The following is a 20,716-nucleotide window of genomic DNA, read 5'->3' on the forward strand; positions in this document are numbered from 1 at the left end:
AGAAGAAATAGTTTTCTTTGGGAATTCCTTTGAGAAGTACTGGTCAAAGACCTACTGAAATTTTTAGTTAAGGTACCAGATTGGTAATGCTCAAGCACTCCCTCCCCATCAATACACAGAAAAATAAAATGCAAATACTTTCTGGAGAAAATAATTCCAACTGATTCCCTCAGTATGCCACAGATTTAAAAAAAAAAAATACATTTTGTTGATTTTTTACAGAGAGAAAGAGAGAGGGATAGAGAGTTAGAAACATTGATGAGAGAGAATCATTGATCAGCTGCCTCTTGCACACCTCCTACTGGGGATGCGCCCACAACCAAGGTACATGCCCTTGACCAGATCGAGCCAACGCTCTACCCACTGAGCCAAACCTGGTTTCGGCAATATGCCACAGATTAACGTCAACAAAATATTGACTCATAATAAAAATTCTACACATATGAGGAAAAAAGCCATCATGAGTGAGTGTCCACAGAAATAATAATATATTTAAACCTCTAAGGACAAATATATTGGAGATATTGTTGTCAGTATTGCAGATGTCTCCCTTTCCCCCCCCCCCCCCCCATATTATTATTTCTTTGTAGAAAAAGGCAAGTTATCCTTAGATTATTAGTAGTTGGATTGTATAAGAATAAAAAAAATGGGTTCAATTAAGTCTGAGTGGCTTCTTCCTCCTGGCCCTGATCTGATGGTTATAAGTTAACTCAAATACCAGGGTTAAAGCCTGTATCTACTGCTTATTAGCTGATGGCCTTTGGAAAGTTCCATGGTCTCTCTGTAAAATAGGGACAACAGTGGAACTGATCTCATATAGTTATTGAAGTATTAACTTGAATAATATAATTGACAGCTATGAATTATACCATGACACATAATCTAATTATTTCTTAGTCTGCCAGATACAAAGACTGGCAGGAAGTCTGGTATTAGTCAATTTGAGGGACCTTGCTTTCTCCTCCTGGGTTATGTAAGAAGCCTGGTTTAATGTGACCCAGGACGGTGGGGTCAGGGCATGCCCTCTGACGTCACCACGATTGTGTTTCTCCTTGACCAGGCCTGTTTGAAGCCCTTGAAGATGGGCAGTTCCACTGGTTAAAAGGACCAATCCTAGAGGCTCTCATTTCAAAATAATGGAATTCTTTCCCCTCCATCTTCTTCTCTTCTAGTGGATGACAAGTGAAACTTTCCCTCTCTCTCTCTCTCTCTCTCTCTCTCTCTCTCTCTCTCCCCACACACACAAACACACACAAACACACACACACACACACACACACACACACCCCACCCCCACACACACACTAAATCAGGTCTTCTTTTTTTTTTTGTTAGCAATTCTTTATTTTTATTATTATTTTTTTAATGTTTTACTTTAGAGTTTTTCTTTAGTTTAAAACTTTATTTTCTTCTTTATTGAAAACCAAAACATTAAATAAAATAACCAATTTTTAAACTTTTAGTGTCTTTCTGCTTTATCTTTTTTTTTTTTTAATCAATCTTTATTGTTCATATTGTTACAAAGGTTCCTCATTTCTTCCCCCCTCCACCAGGTTCCCACCCCACCCTCCGCCCCCTCCTCATCCCCCATTGTCCTCATCCATAGGTGCAGTTTGTGTTCAGTCTCTTCCTCCCTCCCTTTCCCCTATAGTAAATCCCTTTTCAGATAGTAAATCAGTTACTTAGTATTTTCTCATATCAATAATACCACCACATGCCCAATGATACATTTCACACAAAAGACATTTCCAAATAGGTCAACCAGCCTCATCCAGGCCCCACCCAAGGCACTCACAGATCAACACCCCAGCACTGTACTAACTCAACACATCCAGATCTAAGCCTTCATCACTTGATTCAGCAGACCCTCAAGTTCCCACAAAAGTTTCCAGCTATGTCTGAGAGGCAGCCATGAGGCAGGGGCAGGCGAGGAGCGAGCTGTTCCGGGCCTGGCTGCTCCGGGCCTGGCCTCTGTTGCTCTGGTTCATTCCACAACCAGCTGCTCTGGGTCTGGTCACCGCCGCTCCCGACCTATTTGCTCTGGACCTGGCTGCTGCTGCTCCGGGCCTGGCCGCACCCGACCCGGCTGCTCCGGGCCTGGCCGCTCCCAGCCTGGCAGCCGCTGCTCCGGGCCTGGCCTCGCCAGACCCGGCTGCTCCGGGCCTGGCCGCTCCCAGCCTGAAATCAGGTCTTCTTATTCTAATCCCATTGCATCTCTCAACCTTGTTCCTCTCCAGTTTCACTTTTAGGCCTTCATCATCTCTGGTCTCTGACTCCAGTCTTGTCCCTCTATAATCAATCTCCAGGATTCTTAGTCAGTGTAGTCTTTCTAAACCACAAAATGATCATGTCTCTGTCCAGCTTAACCTTTTTCATGGTTTCTCATTGCCAAGTCCAAGCATGCATGAGAAACAAGGTCCCATTTGTACTTGTGCACCTCTTTTGTTTCTGTGCTTTCCACTGTGTCCTGTACCCCAGTCCAGGGAATACTTCATATCTTCCCAAATGTAATTTATTTCCTTTTTATCTGTATTTATGGATTCTTTGATCTCTAATTCTTGAAAGGACCCTTTTCTGCCAAGTGCACACCTATCCATAACTGAGCATTTAGCTTAAACATCATCCTCTTCTGACTGTTCACACCTCAAAATGGGGACTACCTTCTCCTGGGAGAGTAAGCTGGGGGCATGATTGAGTAGGGATGACCTTGGCGAAGCTGTAACTGATTTCTAGTTCATCTTTGAAGGTAATAGTTCCTTTCTACTACTTTTCCCTAGTCTCCAGCTTTTGTATCCAGAGAAGTCTTTATCTCTCTTCCTCCTTTTCAATGCTAGCTATTTAGAGAGGAGCAGGTTTCAGCCTTTTTCACTTGAGTTTGAAGTTACGTAAACAACAGTTACGGCACCTGTTGAATCAATGAATTTTTTTCAGAAAATAGCATGGGGCCAGGGACTGTGTTTGTGTTGTTTGTTATATCCTCAGTGAAAAGCAGCTGGGTAGGTGCTCATGATGGTTAATTTTATGTGTTAACTTGGCTGGGCAACAGTATCCTGGTATTTGGTTAAACATTATTCTAGATGTTATTACTGGTATGAAGGATGTTGTGTGTGTGTGTGTGTGTGTGTGTGTGTGTGTGTAGGTGTGGGGTGGGGGTTAATATTTGAGTCAATAGATTTTGAGAAAAGCAGATTACTCTCCATCCTTTTTTTTAACATTTAAAAAAATATATTTTATTGATTTTTTTTTTTTTTACAGAGAGAAAGAGAGAGGGATAGAGAGTTAGAAACATCAATGAGAGAGAATCATTGATCAGCTGCCTCCTGCACAACCCCCACTGGGGATGTGCCCACAACCAGATGCCCTTGACCAGAATCAAACCCTGGACCTTTCAGTCCACAGGCCGATGCTCTATCCACTGAGCCAAACTGATTTCTGCTACCCTCCATTTTGTTGGAAGGCTGGCTTCTTCTCCACCTTTATAATCTTTTTTTTTTAAAATAACTTTTTATTGTTCAAGTTATTACAATTGTCTCTCCCCCCCATAGCTCCCCTACACCCAGCCGCTGCCTTTACTCCCCCCAACCCCCGCACTGCCCTCATCCATAAGTGTATGATTTTTGTCAAGTCTCTTCCTGCATCCCCCACATCCCTTCCCCGCCCCGAGAATTGTCAGTCCACTCCCTTTCTATGCCCCTGATTCTATTATATTCACCAGTTTATTCTGTATATCAGATTTTTTATTCACTTGATTTTTAGATTCACTTGTTGATAGATAAGTATTTATTGTTCATAATTTTTATCTTTACCTTTTTCTTCTTCTTCCTCTTCTTAAAGAATACCTTTCAGCATTTCATATAATACTGATTTGGAGGTGATGAACTCCTTTAGCTTTTTCTTATATGTGAAGCTCTTTATCTGACCTTCAATTCTGAATGATAGCTTTGCTGGATACAGTAATCTTGGTTGTTGGTTCTTGCTATTCATCACTTTAAATATTTCTTGCCATTCCTGTCTGGCCTGTATAATTTCTGTTGAGAAATCAGCTGACAATAATATGGGTGCTCCCTTGTAGGTAACTAACTGTTCTTTTCTTGCTGCTTTTAATATTCTCTCTTTGTCTTTTGCTCTTGGAATTTTAATTATGATGTTTCTTGGTGTGGTCCTCTTTGGATTCCTTTTGTCTGGCCTTCTCTGTGCTTCCTAGACTTGTAAGTCCATTTCTTTCACTAGCTGGGGGAAGTTTTCAGTCATTATTTCTTCAAATAGGTTTTTAGTATCTTGCTCTTTCTCTTCTGACACCCCATAATTTGGATGTTGGTATGCTTGAAGTTGTCCCAGAGGCTTCTTACACTATCTTCATATTTTTGGATTCTTTTTTCTTTTTGCTTTTCCAGTTGGGTGTTTTTTTTGCTTCTTTGTATTTCAAATCTTTGACTTATTCTTGTGATCCTCTAGTCCACATGTGTCAAACACAAGGCCCGCGGGCCAAATCCGTCCCGCCAGGCCTTGCAATGTGGCCCGCACCGCGCTGTCATCACTGCACTCCGCTGCGTTTCCATCACAATGACAGTTTATGACTGTTCAGTAAACCATTCGGCCCGCGATTTAGGCTGGATTTTAGATTTTGGCCCCTTCTCTGATTGAGTTCGACACCCCTACTCTAGTCTGCTGTTGGATCTCTGTATATTGTTTATTTCAGTCAGTGTATGCTTAATTTCTAGTTGACCCTTTTTCATATCCTCAAGGGCCTCACTAAATTTATTGGCCTTTTCTAGGAAATTCTTGAAAAACCTTATAACTGTGGTTTTGAACTCTATATCCAGTCATTTGCTTTCCTCCATTTCTTTCATTTGTGACCTATTTCTTTGTCTCCACATTTTGGCTGCTTCCCTGAGTTGATATAGTTGCTTTGTGTGCTAGGTGTCTTATAGGACCCAGTGGCTCAGCCTCCTCAGTTACCTGAGGTGGACACTCTTGGAGCACCCCTTTGTGGGCTGTGTGCACAGCCTTGTTGTAGTTAAGCCTTGATTGTTGGTATCACTGGGAGGAATTGATCTCCAGGCCAATTGGCTGTGAGGATCAGCTGTGTCTACATTGGGAGAACTTCTGTGCTGGAGACATCCTTATGAGACAAGCCTTGCAAAATTGCAAAAGCCTCTGTGCTCAGTTTGGTTTTGCTTATATGCATACAAGTTCTTTGGTTGATCTCCCCACCCTACCCCCACTACACCACAGTTTTTTAATCCACTCATCTGCTGATGGGCACTTAGGCTTTTTCCAAATCTTAGCTATTGTAAATTGTGCTGCTATGAACATAGGGATACATATATTCTTTCTGATAGGTGTTTCTAATTTCTTAGGATATATTCCTAGAAGTAGGATCACTGGGTCAAATGGCAGTTCCATTTTTAACTTTTTGAGGAAACTTTATAATATTTTCCACAGTGGCTGCACCAGTCTGCATTTACACCAGCAGGCAAGAGGGTTCTTTTTTCTCCATAATTTCACCAACACTTGTCATTTGTTGATTTGTTCATGATAGCCATTCTGACAGGTGTGAGGTGGTACCTCATTGTTGTTTTAATTTGTATCGCTCAGATTAGTGACTTTAAGCATTCTTTCATATGTCTCTTGGCCTTCTGTATGTCCACTTTGTAGGTCCTGTACCCATTTTTTTTTATTGGATTGTTTTTATCTTCCTTTTATTAAGTTGTATGAGTTTCCTATAAATTTTGGAGATTAACCCCATATAGGATGTATCATTGGCAAATATGTTCTCCCATGCAGTGGTCTCTCTTGTTATTTTGCTGAAAGTTTCTTTTGCCGTGCAGAAGCTTTTTATTTTGATGTAGTCCCTTTTGTTTATTTTCTCCTTTGTTTCCATTGTCCTAGGAGATGAATTGGTAAACATATTGCTACAAGAGATATCTGAGATTTTGCTGCCTATGGTTTCTTCTAGGATTTTTATGATTTCATGTCTTACATTTAAGTCCTTTATCCATTTTAATTTTATTTTTGTGTATGGTGTAAGTTGGTGGTCTAGTTCCTTTTTTTTTTTTTTTTGCATGTATCTGTCCAATTTTCCCAACACCATTTATTAAAGAAACTGTCTTGACCTCATTGTATGCTCTTGCTGAAGGGTTGGCTTCTTCTAATCATTTGAGACCTTAATATAAAAATCATTGGCTCTCTGAATAAAGGGGAATTATGCTAGCCTTCAGACTTTGACTGCAGCATCAACTCTTTCCTAGACCTCTTACCTGTTGGCCTACCTTGTAGATTTTGAACTTGTCCACTTCCACAGTCACATGAACTAATTCCTTAAAATTATATATATGGAGAGAGAGATTTTTACACACACACACACACACACACACACACACACTTTATTATTATGTTTATCAGGAAATCTTGACTAGTACAATGCATTATAAGTGCTTCATGAATACTTGATGATCTAATTAATAAATAAACATGAATAAATGGATAAATGTCTTTAGGAGCATTTCCATCCAAGCCTCATGTGGAACTGCTGTATGAATGATTTCAGTCCTTATTCAATATCATGCAGCAACAAGTGCTATTCCTAGTATTTCCATGAATCCTGTGGCTCTTTTTATATTTGGAAAATTAGGTGTTCAAGGGTAAAGATAGAAGCCAGCTTTTGAATTTTGAATTTTAAAAGCCTCAGCCTTGGTGATTGATGGAAAAGGATGATTTAGGGCTGAGACCAAATTTCTTCACTGCTGAAGAAATAAAGACCTCCCAGGCCAGGCAGAGGGGAGTCAGAGAAAGAGGGTGTGTGTGTTGATACTGTGGGTCCCTGAGGATGGCATTCCTATGCCTGCCTTCCACAGGAAAGCCTGGGGGTAAGGCAGAGGAAGACATCTCAGATATCTCTCAGATCTGGTAGTAGAGGGGACCTATGCCATAATTCCTAAGCAATATCTGAGTAGGTGGCAAGGAAGTGTGGTTAAAATTGTACAAGGACTGGGAAGCTTTAGATATGTAGGCAGTGTGCTCGAGGCTGAGCATGGCAGGAGAGCTAGAGAGTGATCCCCAAAGTAGGACAGAAGCAGCTGAAAGCAAGCCAGTCATGAAAGAGTCTTGGGGTGAGGGATGAGGGATGAAGAAGCAGGCATCCTCATGTTTTGGTGATGGAAAGAAGATATTTCCGCATATGCCAGTATAGACAAGGATCCAAATCAGATACTGCTTCTACCTTTTAATGCTTTGGGCTACAAAAGAGTGATGGGGTTTAGAGCATGGACTATAGCATAGACTTACAAACTTTGTTACCTTGAACAAGTTACTTAATTCTCTATGTATTCATTTGTAAAATAGGACAACAATAGAACCTACCTTGAGCTGTTGTAAGGATCAAATGAGTTAACACATGGAAGGCATATAAAGCAATGCCTACCTTAGAATAAGTATTAGGGGGTCATAATTATTTTTCATAATATTATTGTCATATAGGTCCACCAGAGTTTAGATAAAAAGTCAAGAAAAATGGATGGGTAAGAGAAATCCTGAAATAACTGAGATTAAGTTTCTGCCATCTGATAGCATAAAGACTTTGTATTAATAATTGAGAGGTCTTATAGAAAAGTAGAGTAACTTATATATATTTTTCTTACATTTATACAAGAACACACCTGAAATTTTGCAAACTCAACTAGGAACCCCAGGTGTTATTATATGGGTAGGGAATTTTGGTGAAGGTTTGGATTGATAATTCCATCCTGTATATTATCAATGGACATGAGCCACCTGAGGAGGCAGGGAGACCAGAGTATAGATGGAGAGTTAGCTTACTGGGAGGAAAGGGGCTTTGAATAATGGGGACCGGGGAACAGGTGGGAAGTTGCTCAGGGAACAGGAAGTGATGGAAATCAGAGTAAAGGTAGAAGGTTGGTTTTGTAGAAGAGGATCCTCTGTCATTTTAAGAGTGAAGGGAAGGATGAAAGGATAGGATAAGGCCAAGAAGTGTTGAATCAAAGGCAATCAACCATCAGGAACTACTAGTATCTATTTTTTTTTTTAAGGTAGGAAGTTAGATCATCCACAGAGACAGGGTTAGAGATTTTAAATGAAAGGAATAGCTTTAAAATTGCTTCTGAGTGGCTTGCTAGGCGATGAACAGCAGCAGAGGGGCTACAGTGAGTAGACTTTAAGAATGTTTCATGGACAACCACCTGAAACATGCAAAATTAATTTTCAGTCCAGAAGAAAATGCAGCCAAAATGCACACTACATTTCTATTAGAAGAGCGGAATTCTGAATGAGTTTTTATCTCTGCATTTAAAAAATATTTTATAATGAAGTTGTAATATTTTGAAAGGTTTAAAAATGCTTTTTTAAAAAAATTTGTGATGTGTTACATTATCAGTTCTCAAACGTCACCATAACTAATGTCATCTTAGACTGTGAAACACAATGGTTTGTCTTCTCTGAGCAGTTTAAGTTAATCTAATGTTTCATCTCATTCTGATAGACACAATATAGCTTACCTATTTGCTTCAATGATTGAGATGATAATTTCACAGCAAGACACATTCTATGCCAGTAAAAATATATTTTTTAATCAATTGCAGGTTTCAAGAATTAAGATTCAATCCAAGATATCCTTTGATTACATTAGCATTTGCCAAATCAGATAAATTTAATAATATTTTACACTGGGAGAAAGAACTATGCCTACTGGAACTCAGGAAAAAGGATTGGCTTACTCTAAATTAGATTTTTGAGTGTCAGCCTAAAAGCTAATACACTGGAATTTTATTCATCTTCCCCCCCCCCCCCCACTCTAACTTGACTGAGAGAACAGCTCTCCTTTTGAGTAAGCCTCTTCATTCACTATTGCCATAATTAATACTTAATCAGAAATGAGGTGGTAGGCATTTGCATAATGGGGATTATGTGTTATTCACTCACAATGGCAATGTGAGTTGTCAATCACTGCACATTCTCACAGTGCTATGGGAGGAGGAGCAGCAATGAATGAATGGAAAATCCATCAGCTGAAGTGTGTTAAAAAAGAATGAATTTCACTCTGGACTTGTTCAGAACTCTGGTGATAGAAAATAATGACAATTTATCGTGTGGGGTTGCAGATGATTTGAGCAAAACCAGAGGTTCTCAATCTTAAACCCCAAGTAGTAATCACTTGGGGAAATGTAAAAATATTGGCCTGCCACCCTCCCTGCCCCTGGCCCTGCCCCTGTTCCCTGCCCCTATTAGTAATTAAATTTGAATTAGTAAATAATGAATGATATTTTTAGTAAAAATATATCCCAGATATTACATGGGGCATACTTACACTTAAAAAATAATGATTCATCTGAAATTCAAAGTGAACTGTGAGTCCTGCAGTTTTCCTTGCTAAATCTGACAGCTTCCCCTGCCCCCATTCTGATTCAGAATTGACAGGTCTGGATTTTTTAAAGCCCTCAGGTGATTTTAATGTACACCCAAATTCTATAACACTGGGCTAAGCCTTCAAAGGCCTCTTCTAGTCCTGGCCGGTTTGGATAGAGCGTCAGTCTGAGGACTGAAAAGTCCCAGCTTCGATTCCGGTCAAGGGCACCTGCTGCAGTAATGATTCTCTTTCATCATTGATATTTCTATCTTTCTCTCCCTCTTCCTTCCTCTCTGAAATCAATAAAAATATATTAAAAACCAAAAAACAGGCCTTCTCTACAGACAGGTTGTCTGGCAGAAGGCAAACTAAGAACAGGAGGAAGAAGGACGGGATAAGATTGTTACAACAGGTCAGTAGAACCATCACAACTCCTTTAAAGTCTTCTAGTTTGCTGTCCTATCTACTATGTATTTTTCTATATTTGTTATAACTTACTGAGAGCAATCATGGTGCCTGCTGCATCCACAGCCCCTTCTGAACCATACCCTCGTGTGAATGGGCGGTTCTGGGTGGCTCTGTAGGCCTGTGCCCTCCCCGGCCCAAACTGTGGCCTCTGGGCCAGGGATGGATCTGAGGGAGACAGTGGCCTGCGAGGTGGTGTGGTACAGACTTCTGCCCAGTAGGGCGAGGATGATTAAATTAAATCAGACACAGTCTCTTGGTGTGCATTTTATTTCTGGGTACAGAGCATCAGATGTTTGGTAATGGGAGCAGAATCCATTGAAATAGGTTAGGTCAGTGGCTTTCAAACATATTGAGCTGAATACTAATTAAATATTATCAGTAGTATTAATTAAATATTATTAAAACACAGGATTCTGGGCTGCACCCCAGAGTTTCTGGTTCAGTAGGTCTGGGCTGCAACCCATGAGTTTGCATTTCTAACATATTACCAGGCGTGCTGCTGCTTTAGATTCAGGGCCACACTTTGAGCATTCTGGGTTAGCTTATGCTACAGTAACAAACAAGCTCCAGATCTCAGTGGATGAAGGAAACAGAGATTTATTTCTCGTCCGGGCCAGCTGTTCAGCTGGGCGCCATGCTGCACAATGTCCGTTTCCTCAGTCTGAGACTCAGATGCAGTTAGCCATTCTCTGAAACGTTCTGGCCACCACAGCAGAAAGAAGGGTGAAGCACACCCTGACTCTTATAGAGTTCCCCCTGCAAGTGGCACATGTCACTTCCACTCAGTTTCTCTGGCTAAAGAAAATCACACATCCACACATAACTTCTAGTGGAAGTTATGTAACATCATCTCATCATTTGCTTAGAAGGAGAGAAAAAATATTTGCTCGAATGACAGATACTGAAGCTAAAAACAACACACAGAAACAGAACAGCATGCAGGTGGCATGAGAGCACTGGAGTCAGGAGTGAGGAAAACCCTGGCTGGTTGGCTGGTAGAGGCAAGAGTAATTAGAGGCAGAGCTGTATGTGAACAATCGTATGATGCTGGTGGTGGTTGCTGATGGTCGCTGATGATTGTCAAAGCTACTTGTGGTTCTGAACCATGTCTACGTTAGTTGCATTATGTCCTGGTCACCACGGGTGTGTTAATATGACTGCTGACATCTCCTTATGAGATTCCCAAGATCCTTAGTCCACATACATCTACAAGCTCAGAAGCCTTCACCCAGGACATTACATTACCAAGTCAGCACCAACAAAGCATAGCCCAGCAATTAAATGTAACTTCAAAATAACTTGAGTCCCCCACATGTATTTCTCAGACACCATGAAGGGGACCATAGATCAAAATAAAATATCTTCAAATTTCTTTAAATATTTTTTTCCATATAAAGCCCCCAATTCTTCCCTCGCCCCCACCTTTGGATTTCTGGATTTTCTCCTCCTCTTTCTTCTATTCCAGTTGTGCATCACAAAATCCCAAAGCTCTGATTTAGCAAAACAGGGGTGGAGACCAGCCTGAGCAGGCCCAGCTTGAATCCGTGATGGTGGTGGGAGAGGAGAATGCCTGGGTGTAACAGTTGGCCCACTGCAACCTTACTTCAAACCCACATTACTTTAGGTGCCTGAGGAACATTCAGTTCCTTGTGATCAACAGAGTTCAGACAACTTGGACATGGACTTTTATACCGGGACTGAATGATTTCTAAGGTACAAAGTGTGTGAGCAGGACTTATATATTCTGACAACATTAACAACAAAAAGGAAAATGGTATATCTTTATCATTGCTCAACTGCTCATCTTTTAAATTTGAGCTTAGATAGATCCAAACATCCTAAGTACACTTAAATTCTGTGTGTAGTCTAGTTGCTTACCCCACCCACTGTGTGCTTGAATTTACCATGAACCATGTGATTCTTTCTCTTTACTATTTTCTCCTGGTCACTAAGTGATAGATTGGCCTGAGCCCTGAATTTTGTCCATCTCCTAGGATCACTTTTGTGAACACATCTAGGGGCGGGCAGTGTTTCTCTTGAACTTGATAAAAAGACTCCCTTCCCTGTGCCCCATGTGTTAATAGACTTTGATACTGCCTTCCTCTGGGTGAGGAGTCTTAAAGACCAAGGAACCACGCCTACAGGTAGCCCTCCCTCTCACCATTTAGACCACAGCCCGGGAATTCCCAATGGCCCTGGGCTTGCTTCTAGGGTTTGTGTGGGCCTCATCCTGGTTCATCCTCCCAAGGACAGAATGTGCCATGGAATGCATATCCCCAGGCCCAAAAAGTGGCCAAGAGGTAGCTGTTTGGGAGTGTGTAGAGCTTGGACATGTGGGCTGGGAGTTTGAGGTCTATTGTGGATGGAAGGGAACTAGAAGTGAGGAGTGAAAGGGCATAGTTTGTGGGCCAGAGACCAGAACTGTCTACAGTATCATGCTTGGACACAGACAGAATTTCTATGAGTTTTAGAAATTTAACTTCAAACTTCTTGGCCTTTCACATATAATAGTTCTGAAGGGGTGTATTTGTCAAGGTAGGTAGACAGAATATGTTTTATTTGACAATTTGGCTTACAACTTACAGTCATAAATATAGCATATAGGCCTCCATTTATGTCCTTGCCCCAGGCCCTGACCTGGCCTGGTAGGCAGGTGGAGAACTCAAGGGGCTGGTACCCAGATCTTGGCCTGGAATGAAAGTAAGAACCTGACAGTTTAATTCTATGGTGCAAACACTGGTGAGATGATTCAATTACCTAATTTTACAAATTTAAAAACAATGGATTGCCCTGAGCAGTGGCTCAGTTAGTTGGGCATTGTCATGTGCACTGAAAAATTGCTTATTCGATTCCCAGTCAAGGCATGTCCTTGGGTTGCTGGCTCCATCCCTGGTGGAGGCATGCAGGGGGCAATGGATGTTGCATTCTCACATCAATGTTTCCCTCTCTACCTTTCCCTCTCTCCCTAAAAATCAACAAACTATTAAATAATAAACAAACAAACAAACAAATAAGTAAATAAATATGAATTGTCCTGAAATCAAGTTCTCTGAAGCATCACAGATAAGACTGCCCACCCCAGCCCTGCTCCCCCCCCCAAAAAAACCAAAACCAAAACCCAAAACCCAAAACTTCATACTTCACTTAGCCAGTGTGGCTTTCACTTTTGTCTGTCAACAACTTGTTGGTGATATACTGCCGGGACCGGTTTGGCTCAATGGATAGAGCGTCGGCTTGGGGACTGAAGGGTCCCGGGTTCGATTCCGGTCAAGGGCATGTACCTTGGTTGCGAGCATATCCCCAGTAGGGGGTGTGCAAGAGGCAGCTGATCGATGACTCTCTCTCATCGATGTTTCTAACTATCTCTCTCCCTTTCTCTCTGTATGAAAATCAATAAAATATATTTAAAAAAAACAAAAAACAAAAAAAAAACAAAACAAAAAAAACAACTTGTTGGTGATATACTGTGTGTGATATTAAGAGCAATAATGCTAGATGTTGACAACATGGTTTCTAGGCTCCAGGTCAATTTTTCTGCTTACAAGCTGAGTGACCTCAAGCAAGTTTCAACCTCTCTGAGCTTCAGCTTCTTCACCTGTAAATAGAATAAGGATCTATTTATAAGAATGGTTTAATAAGAAAGGCCTGGAAGGGCTGAGCACATAACATGTGTTCAATGAGGCGTAGCTGCTGCCACTACTGTTGCTTTCACTTTTATTGCTACTGTTGTCATTAATTGAGATACCTTAGGCCCATAAGCAACTTAAACTCATTTTAAAATTAATTAGAAAAATAGGGTAGCACATTCACATTGTGAAAAAATAAGACATAAAAAGATGTATATTGAACAATCTTCCTTCTACTTCTCTGGCCATTTACCTCATTCCATACAGCTCTGTATTCTATAGGTTTTTGTGTACTTTCACAGTATTTCTTTATTCAAATATAAGCAAATATGAAATATATTCTCCTTTTTCCATCTTCATACATAAAAAAGTAGCACACCATACATACTTTTGTGGACGGTGCTTTTGGTTACTTAATATATCTTGGGGATCTTTTCATGTCAGTATGTAGAGAGTCTCCTCATGCTTGTCCACAGTAGCATAGTATTCCTTTATGCCCCTAGAGATAAACAATTGGATTGTTTCCAATGTTTTGCTCCAATGAACAATGCTGCTGTGAATGTACTTGAACATGTGTGATTTCATGCAAGTAGGTCAGTCTGTAGGATTGGGTTTAAGTGGAGTAAATGTATTGTGGTTTTGATGGGTAATGCCAATGTGTCCTACATGGAGGTTGTACCATTTTATACTCCCTCCAGAATGTGAGGTTTAAGTCATGTGAACTTTTCACTCATATACATCAGTTAAATAGGACCAATAATGATGCCCGTTTATATTAGTTTCTGGCTGCTGCTATAATACTTACCATAAACTTAGTTGCTATAAACAGCAAAAGTTTATTATCTTGTAACTCTGGACATCAGCCATCTAGGACGGGCCTTGGTGCAGGCATGGGAGAGAACTTGCTCCTTTGCCTCTCCCGCATCTCCAGGTTCCCACATTCCTTGGCCTGTGCTCTGCATCACTCCAATCTCTGCTTCCGTTGCACATCTCCTCTGACTCTCTTGTCTCCCCTTTATATGGACTTTGTGATCCCATTGAGCTCACCCTGATTATCCAGGATAATTTCCTCATCTCAATATTCTTAATCACATCAATGAAGTCCCTTTTGCCATGTAAGGTAACGTTCACAGGTTTGGGAATTAGGATGTGGACTTCTTCAGGGGTCATTATTCTTCCTACACAATCACCTACTGCACAGGGTGAAAGGAGAGTCAAGGTAGAGAATCACCTGTGAAAAGCTGTCACTTTCTTTACCTTCCCCTCTGGAATATAAGAAAAGATGTGCTGTGTTCGGTTCAGCAATTTCGTATCTATTAGGTCAGAGTAAACCTTCTATATAATTGTTTTATATTTTATACTAGAGGCCCAATGTCTCTGCCACCTCTACATCCTCTGCCATGGCCTCCGGCCCACTGCAGCTTCGCCCAGAAGGATGTCTGGTCTAATTAGCATATTATGCTTTAATTATTATAGATATCTTTTATATTTAAGTTTTAATGTATGAAAGAATGAATGAGATTCTTGGAAAAATGTAAAGCATTATGCAAAACAGCTTTTTTTTTTTTCCATTAAAAAAGGGGATCTGGAAAGCTTGTCTCATTAGACAAAGATTAGTGTTAAAGATAACTGTGAACTCTAGAACTGTTATTTTGTCAAGTTTTGTAAATCAGTAATATGATCTGTTCTTATTCAAAACATATGTTTTATCTCTGAGTGAAGAAAATGCATCTGCCCATATTTTAATTTTTTTCCCAGTTTCAAATTAACATGCAAATAGTCTGTCCCTCTTTTCCAGGCTCCTGTCACTGAGTCGCGTATCCATGGACTAAGGAACAGACAGGAATAAAGCTGAGAATACACAAGCAGGGAAGGACTCAGTTTTTGTGAATTGAATGGAAGCAGCTATGACAGGAGAAGTTGGAAGGGATGGCCCCTCTAGGAAAAATGCCAGGTGTGTCCACCTCTTACCTACCTGTCTAGGTTTTCACCACGGTGTTTTCTTCTCATCACTTCACTTCTATATTGCTTTTTCTTTATAAAGGCAAAGGCTGACCAAGCCTGACTTCCAAATACCTTGACTTGGTTGGGGAAGGAAACTATTGGGTAGTGATGAAATAGATGGGCTTTGGGTTTGGAGCCCAATTCCAGTACAAAATGATCTTGAGTAAAGTATTTAACCTCCCTAAACCCTCCATTTTTTAAATCCAGTGGATAAATGACAATGAATAATGATAGTACTTCTCTCATAGAATTGACATAAAGATCAAATGACATAACATTTGTGATATGCTTAGCTTCAGTGCCTTAGTAAGTGCCAGCTACTGTTCTTATTATCAGTCACTCTTATTATCTGCCATACAGTCAAAATAGGTTTGATATCATCAATAAACTACAATACCGCCAAAACTGGTTTGGCTCAGTGGATAGAGTGTCGGCCTGTGGACTGAAAGGTCCTAGGTTCGATTCTGGTCAAGAGCATGTACTTGGGTTGCGGGCACATCCCCAGTAGGAGGTGTGTAGGAGGCAGCTGGTTGATGTTTCTCTCTCATCGATGTTTCTCTCTATCCCTCTCCCTTCCTCTCTGTAAAAAATCAATACAAAATATTAAAAACAACAACAACAAACTACAGTACCTCTGACATCTCAGTGGCAACCATCCCACTTGGACCAAATCATCCTTTCATTGGCCAATCCACTTTCTCACTATCCTTTGCAATCTCTCTTGGTTCTCACCTTCTTTTTATTTCCTTCTCAGTTGACATTCCAAGTACATACTGTGTACCTCCCCTTTAAAACAGCTTTGATTCCCTTGGTCCTCTCTGTCTCTTGTACCTGACTGGCAGAACCTCAGCCTTCATTATATCCAACTATTTGCCTCCCCAGCAGCCGACAATAACTAGAGAAAGATCACACAGTGGTGCACATAAAAACTATTTAAATAATTGTTTCAAAATATTGTTTGCCTTTTTCATTGTGCTGACATTTGCATTGGTAGTGTGAAAACAATGATGAGTAACACTTCTGCTGCCTTAAGCAGAATTCAAGGCAATGGCACAGAACCTGTTACTCATTTGCAGCTAAAAAAAAAAAAAAAAAAAAAAAAAAAAAGGGAAAAAACCAGTGCCCTGGCCAGTGTGGCTCAGTTCATTGTGCAGTGCACTAAAAAGATGCTGATTCAATTTCTGGTCAGGGCACATGCATCCCAGTAGGGGATGTGCAGAAGCAGCCAATCAATGTTTCTCACATAGATGTTTCTCTCCCTTCCTCTCTCTCTAAAAATAAATTAAAAATCTTTTAAAAAACAAAACAAACAAAACAAAACAAAAATACCAGTTTAACTTAAGAATATCCTTGATGAAACAGTAGAAATTGTTAATTTTACTAATCTTACTGCTTGATTATTTATCTTTTTAATGTTCTATGTGTCAAAATGGGATGCATATCTTTTTTTCTTTTTAATTTGTCTGTATTTGCCATGACCTTTTAAAGCAGAATGTGACTATAGCACTACACATCTATTCACAAAACTTGCTTTCAAGTGGCTTAACAACATGCCTAGGTAGCTTGTATTTCTGCTATGTTAAACAATCCTTTTCTTTGGAGACAAACTCTATGGATAGTTACTATCATTGTGTTGTTCAGCTTAGCATACTATCTTCTAGAGGCCGAACATGCAGTTGATAGATACAGGGGATGTTAGTCTCAAAAAGTAGATATTAGGAGATGAAGGTTGTTTTAACCATGCATTTCAGAACACTTTAGCAACAAGAGATTTGGTCTACTTGGGAATCTGCTTGAGACATAAACACTTCAGACCACAGAGCTAACTAACATTAGGCTACACGTATCTTACAACAAACATAACCCCATTCTGTTAAAACAGGCCAACATGGGACGAGGTGAGAAAAAGGAGCATTGCTTCAGTGCCTGAAGTATCACAGTCTCATACACATAGAGCGGAAGGAACCCGGTCTTCCCTTTAAGTAGTTGCCATGCCAAACATATTTAAAAAATGCTAACAAAAATAAAAAAGTCCTTGAAAATATATTATCCAAGAGAATGAAGGTAAAGTATTGAACACGTGTGCAGGTATTCTCCAGGTGAGCTTAGTCTACTTCCTCCATGCGCAAGGTGTCATTGATTCCTTCCAGGGGCGGCATCGCTTCTGTCACAGCTGTTGTGCTCTTGTCAGCAGGGGGGTCATCTTCATCGATACCAAGACCAAGTTTTATCATCCTGTAGATCCTGTTAGCATGTGTCTGGAGGTCTTCCAGACTGAAGCCAGAGGACAGGATCGTGGTCTCATAGAGCAGGATGACCAGATCCTTCACAGACTTATCATTCTTGTCTGCCTTCAGGTCTCAATGATGGGATGGTCTGGGTTTATTTCCAGGTGTTTTTTGCTGCCATGTAACCCACTGTTGAGTTGTTGCTCAGGGATTGGGTCTTCTTGATTCTCTCCATGTCTGCTGTCCAACCCTATGTGCTTGTGACAATGCAGCATGTGAATGTCACCAATCGGTTTGATATGACAACTTTTTCTACTTTTTTCTTTAAGATATCCTTCATGATTTTGCACAGGTTTTCAAACTTGGTTTTATTCTCTTCCTGTTTCTTTTTCTCTTCTTCATCTTCTGGAAGTTCCAGGCCCTCTTTGGGGACTAACATCAAAGTCTTCCCCTCAAACTTCTTCAGCTACTGCACACAGTACCCATCAATAGGGTCAATCATATAGATCACTTCTAGGCCATGCTTTGGAAAAAACTCTACAAAGGCCAACCTAGTGACCTGGTTCTTGGTCTCACCTGTGATGTAGTAGATATTCTTCTGGTTCTCCTTCATTCTGGTGCAGTAGTATTTAAGGGAGGCCATCTCATCACCAGAAGCAGATGTGTAGTATCTTAACAGCTCTGAGAGCTTCTTCCAATTTTGAGAATCTTCATGATTCCAAAGCTTAATATTTTTAGAGAACTGCTCACAATTTTTTTTGTAGTTTTTCTTATCTTCTGCCAGTTCAGTGAAGAGTTCTAAGCAGTTTTTGACCAAATTATTTCTGTTAACTTTCAAAATTTTGCTCTGTTGCAACAACTCCCAGGAAATATTTAGAGGGAGAGCCTCAGAGTCCACCACACCTCTAATGAAGTTCAGGTATCCAGGAATCAGCTCCTCACAGTTATTCATGATGAAACCCTGCAAACAAACAACTTAATGTTTGTAGTGAACCCCTTTCACGTCCCATGTGGTTCAGAGTTCAGGTTCAGGGTTCTGGCTCTGAAGGAGGCCGCACGCAAATGAAAGAGACTATAAAATATTAATTTGGAAATATTGGGAGCCAGGCATGAGCCCAACTCAAGGGGAAGGACTCTGTTTTGATCCACCCATAGCTCTAGGCAGGCAATTCCAGTAATAGCCAATCAGCAAAGATTTACATAAGATTAAAAGGTGGAACTTGCTTTAACCATCATTGTCTCAACTAGACAGTGGGTGGTTGGCTCTGACCTTTTAGAGCTTCAAGGTTGATCAGCCATCCAGGTTCCTTGTCCACACCTCCCTGCTGGTGAAGACAATGGGTGGCTTCCAACAAATGTTCTTCTTTCTGTTTTCAAATAGGTTGGAGGAAGCACTTCTTGGGACAAAAAGAAGGGCTCTGAATTCCAACTGTCTTTCAACTGAAAACTGCTTCACTGCCAAGTGATCCTCCCAGTCATTAGTCAGACTCCCGTAGAATTCCTCATATTCTTCATTAGTAATGTCATCAGGATTTCTTGTCCAATTTGGCTTTGTTTTGTTCAGTTCTACTCTATCAATGTACTTCTTGATCTTCTTTTTCTTCCTCTTGTCACCATCCTTCTTTTCATCTTCCCCTTTGTCAGAACCAACATCTTCGATTTCAGGCTTGTCTTCAGACTCCTTTTCTTCTTTTTCTTTCTTTTCCTTTTCTTCAGCCTCATCATCACAGGCTTCTTTATCATGTTTCTTTTCCACAAAAAGAGTAATGAGATAGCCAATAAATCGAGCGTGTTTCTTCACAATCTTTTTGATTCATCTCTCCTCCAAGTACTCCATCTGGTCCTCTTTCAGGTGCAGGATAACCTTTGTTCCATGACCTATGGGTTCCCCTATGTCAGTCCTAACTGTGAAGGATCCTCCTACAAACCACTCCCAGGCATACTGCTCATCATCATTGTGTTTGGTGATCACAGTCATATTTCCTCAGCAAGAAATAGGCTGAATAGAACCCGACACCAAATTGGCCAGTCAGAGAGATATCAACACCAGCCTGCAAGCTTCCATGAATGCTTTGGTCCTGGACTTGACGTTAGTACCCAGGTTATTGATCAAATCAGCCTTGGTTATTCCAATTTCAGTATCCACAATAGTGAGATTTCAATCTTGCAAACGTCTCCACTTTCTTCTCCTCCGTGGGTCTGCAAAGGCTCTGTAGCACAAGGATGAAGAATCAACCCAAAGCATATCTTTTAAAAAATTGATTTTAGGAGAAAGAGGAATGGGATGGCGGGTGGGGGGAAGGAGAGTGAAAGCAAGATTGAGAGAGAGAGAGAGAGAGAGAGAGAGAGAGAGAGAGAGAGAGAGAGAGAGAGAGATTATTTTGTTGTTCCACTTATTTATGCATTTATTGGTTGATTCTTGTATGTACCCTGGTGGAGATCGAACCCATAACCTTGGTGTGTTGGACTACTCTCTAGCCATTGTGATCAGTCACTCAAGAAATGCAGTCAGAGCATAGGAAAAAGCTCTTTCCTTCTCATCTTTCCTTATGGCATTTTATCTTTCTTTAGATTTATGGACATGAGATTACAAGTCCTAGATGTGAATGCAACAAGCATTCCTTCTTTGTTAAAAAGGAAAAAAGAACACAAAAGAACACTTACATATTCATCACATTTCACATGACATCAGACTTACTGGGAAGTTTTCAAAAAGTGGGAATTCCTGATCCTCACTCCAGGACTATTGAATCAGAATATCTGAGTTGAAGCCTGGACATATGAATTTTTAATAAACTGGAAATAATTTTGATGATACCTCTTTTTATTTTTAAAATATATTTTATTGATTTATGAGAGAAGGAAGAGGGACAGAGAGAGAGAGAAACATCAATTATGAGAGAGGATCATTGATTGGCCGCCTCCTGCACACCCCATTCTGGGAACTGAGCTCACAACTCAGGCATGAGCTCTGACTGGGAATCAAACCTGCAACCTTATAGTGTACAGTACAATGCTCCAACCAGTTG

General features: G+C 40.5%; 1 pseudogene; it reads right to left on the reverse strand.

Moving 5' to 3' along the window:
- Nucleotides 1–17,468: 17,468 nt before the first annotated feature.
- Nucleotides 17,469–19,691, reverse strand: LOC118709852 (annotated as a pseudogene).
- Between the last annotated feature and the right edge of the window lie 1,025 nt (nucleotides 19,692–20,716).

This window comes from Pipistrellus kuhlii, unplaced genomic scaffold (genome assembly GCF_014108245.1).
Source record: "Pipistrellus kuhlii isolate mPipKuh1 unplaced genomic scaffold, mPipKuh1.p scaffold_m20_p_7, whole genome shotgun sequence".
Taxonomy (NCBI): Eukaryota; Metazoa; Chordata; class Mammalia; order Chiroptera; family Vespertilionidae; genus Pipistrellus; species Pipistrellus kuhlii.